The sequence below is a fragment of the Neophocaena asiaeorientalis genome, unplaced genomic scaffold, assembly GCF_003031525.2.
Source record: "Neophocaena asiaeorientalis asiaeorientalis breed wild unplaced genomic scaffold, Neophocaena_asiaeorientalis_V1.1 scaffold547, whole genome shotgun sequence".
Classification (NCBI taxonomy): domain Eukaryota; kingdom Metazoa; phylum Chordata; class Mammalia; order Artiodactyla; family Phocoenidae; genus Neophocaena; species Neophocaena asiaeorientalis.
Window position 1 is genome coordinate 1,167,790 of NW_020185330.1, and position 3,849 is coordinate 1,171,638.

Consider the following 3,849-nt stretch of genomic DNA (forward strand, 5'->3'; position numbering starts at 1 on the left):
TAAATATATAATCACTTATGAAAGAAGTGTTTATTAACTGCTTGCTATGAACTTAGATGAAGGACACATGAAAAAGAAAGATGCACTCACTATCCTTAACATTTTGGTGGGAGAAGCTTATATTAAATACACAAACAAATAAATCTTCTTAGCTCATAGACTGAACAAAAGCAGGCTAGGATTTGGCAAGTTTTGCTAGCCCTGATGCAAAAATCAATACTTATATTAACATACTGTGAGCAAGGAGCAACTAACTATAACTTTCATGCTCCCCCCTCTCAGTTTTCTGGGCAGTAAAATCACTAGAATCAAATCCTAAAGTCCAGAGGTAGAAATTAAGAAAAATACCTTTAAATGAAATAAGTTTCAAATTCAATCTAGAAACAACTGCTCCTGTCAAGTGTGATTACAGATTGCTCTAGCTAAGTATATTCATTTATTCAAATGAGGTTCAGATTTTCATATTTCCCCTTTCCCTCCAAACTTTGGCTTCATGAAGTGTTCAGAGAAAGAAATATATGAAAAGCTGTTTGACTCCACGTTCCCAGTAAACAGCTCCAGGCAGTGAGTGCCAGCCACTCCCCATGGTGCCCTTGGCTTGGAAGTCCAAGCGGCCACCTTGGCCTCTCCTTCCCGTCTTAGGTGATTTTAATTCAGCCTCACAGTCCAGGTTTCGTGGTACCTGTCTTCTAGTTTGGTTACACGCCTCTGCGAGTTAAAAAAACGATTCAGATTCTGGACAGTAGGCTCTGGACAAATCTTTTTCAAGAGGAATTTCAAGGTGGTAGGCTGAACTGGAGAGAAGGAAAAAGAAATGGTGAAATCACCTGTGACAGAAAATGTAAAGTGGCCTCCAAGACTACCAGCCTCATTAGGACTTTGGACCTGAAAACACTACACGCTAGAAAACGAAAAATCTGTATTCTGTAGATATAGCTATTTTGGGCTTTGGCTATGAGGTCTGGATCATAGACTGTTGCCTAAACTTCCTTTTTTTGCATAGCCCATTTCTAGGAATATATCCTAGCAGAAGAATCCTCAATAGAGAAAAAAGCTTTCAAGCAACAAAGATATTTATTATGACATAATTATGACAGAAAAAGAAAAACCTACATAGGTAACCACGTGGGGAAGACTAAGTTAGTTTAGCTGCACATAAAAAAGCTGGATATGAAACTGTAAGTGCAATATGATTCCCACTATTAAAAAGGATATTTGCATAGAAAACATGGGAAGAAAATATTACAAATAATAGTTACCTTGCTCTTTATACTGTTATGAACTTGATATGTACTATTTCACGTACACTGGTACAATCAGACAGAAAACATATGGAAAGGCTAGTGAGATACTGCTTAAAGAACTGAACATAAAGTTACGTGGAAAAAGTGAGTGCAATGATTAAAAAATCAAAAACTTCTACATCAAGAGCATCAAATTTAAATACCAACAGGAGCCAAACAGGCAGCATAAAGAAATAAAAGAAACTGCACTGGGACAATTTTCAAATTGGCAAGCACCTGCTTCTTCTGAGGGGGGCTGCCTCTTCTCAGCTCCTGACATTTGGGAATGAATTTCAATTTTTCAAGAAAAATTCTAAATACGGATTTAATGTGAAATCTCTTCATTTTTGCATGTTAAAATTGAATTTAAATCATAAATATATTGCACAGGCCAAATAAAACACACCAGAATTTTTTTGGCCCCAAAGCTGCCCATTTGCATCTTCTGCTCTGTATCTGAATAAATAGAAGCACACACACAATCAATAGATGTTAGAGACAATCCAACCAAAATGGACCTGAAAACACGACATGTTAGAAAACAAAAGAATCTGTGTCCTGTGGATTTAGCTATTTGGGGCTTTGCTTCCATATAGTCTAAATTTTCTTTAATATGCATGGATGCTTTTATCATGAAAACATTAAAGCATTATTTTTCACTAAAGTACAGAGTTTATCGTTTTTGAAGATTTCTCAGGATCTGGAGATTCTTTTTCTTATTTCTCTCTACATTTTATAGCCATTAAATTAAGCTTTTAATTGTTCTTATAAGCATGTTACAGATGGCACTGCCAGTCATATATACAAGACTTAAAGACACCAGCATGAAAAATGACAACTATGTAAAGTGGACAGTAAGAGACGATGTCATTTCCACGTGGCTGCCTAGTCACTCTCTCTCTCTCCCCACTCCCTTGCCTTCGTCCTACTCTAACCCAATCAGAGGAAGGACTCATGTCCCTTGAACCTACTTTATTACAAAAGTGCAGCCCAGGAGGGGAGGAAATGGGAGGAAAGTAACTACACTTAAGAGAACTTATGATAATGCAGGGAGAGTTGACGACTTAGAAAAAGTGAAAGATTTTACATCCTGCCCTGAATTCTTTTAATAATTCTACTTGGAAAGTTGAGCTGTTTCTCCAGACATTTAAAAAAAGGTAATGAAAAACCATCTGCAATTGTATTCAAGACAGAGCTGCAGATGTTGGAGAAAAAGAATAAAGGAAGTGAGATTTGCTCTTTTACAAATTCAAGTGCCATTAAGGGCCTTTTAATTTCCTTTATATGTTCCTTATAAGATCAAAGGGATAGTTCAAGTTTCACTTTCTGCTCAGAGGTGGCAAGCCCTGTGCATGGCAGGAGTCATATTTTCATTCATTCTTTTGCCTCTCCTTGAGAATGTACCCTGTCTTCAGGCCTGCTCTAAGAGCCCCGGGGAAGCTTCCTGCTTGGCATAACAAGAAAGTGTTTGGGGAGGTGGGTTTTCAGGGACTGCAGTGGGCAGGGGGTAGTGAGACAAAGTGGCTGGGGAAGGGTTTGTATACTTTTGAACTTCAGCCAGGACTGCTTCATATTCTCTGGATTTTCCTCTGGAAGGTTACTGTGGTTTGTCACAGTGATGCGCTGGTAAACCTTTAACAACAAGTTCTCCGAGGAAAAGAGCCCTGATCTATAGCATTTGCTCATTTTGTGGTGTAAATGCTCCCACCATAGCTGATTTCACTAAATGCAGAGCCAGGAAGAGAGACGCACAACGGGCTCCTGCAGCTCACCACAAGTCTGTCTTCTGCATCATCATCAAGCCAGAGAGGACGCTCAGCCTGTAAGAAGTGCCTGTTGTGAAGGAACCCAGCTCTAGCCTCCGCTTTAACCACCTTTGTTTAGACACAGTCTTACTCTGATCTTTCTTAGCTGATCACATTGTTGAACAATTTTATGTTTCTGTTATTTCTCTCTCCCTATAGTTTAGCTTTTCCATTTTATTGATTTTATTTCTTTGCCATCATCTATTTCAGAAGGGAAACACTGAATCCGGAATTGCCCCTTCTCTGAAAAAGGTAGAGAGCTCATGTCACGGTCGACAATAAGAGGTCCTCTTGTACTCACTTTGGCAGAGCGGGTGCTAAGATTGGAACGATGCAGAGATTAGCATGGCCCCTGCCCAGGGATGACACACAAAATCATGACGTATTCCATATTTTTTTTCTAGGAACCATCTATCTATATGATGGCGCCGAATGATTCAGACAGATGCTTAGGCTGAGGATGTCTTGTTTCTCCGCTTTGAATTAATTTTGTCAATGCTGCCACCATCATAAGTCTCCTCAGAAATTACTGAGGTGACACGGGTAGAATATGTATGGTGCTGAAAATCAGCCTGACTTCACCTCTAGCTTCCTGTGTAACCTGCTGCATATCACTTAAGCCTGTTGGGAATTTTATTTTTCCTACATTGGTCCTCAAGCAATAAAAGGTTGCTCATTTCTGACTCATGGGGAAAATATAATGAATTGAAAATTCTCTCAGTTGGATCTGTCCCCTCCTCCCCAACCAAGGCTCTACAGTA

At 39.2% G+C, this 3,849-nt stretch overlaps 1 non-coding gene across 1 annotated transcript; it reads left to right on the top strand.

Annotated features, from left to right (window-relative positions):
- Positions 1-3,381: 3,381 nt before the first annotated feature.
- LOC112392910 (U6 spliceosomal RNA) lies at positions 3,382-3,485 on the top strand. The gene has a single exon (XR_003001780.1). It is a non-coding gene; the product is annotated as a U6 spliceosomal RNA (small nuclear RNA).
- The last annotated feature ends 364 nt before the right edge of the window (positions 3,486-3,849 follow it).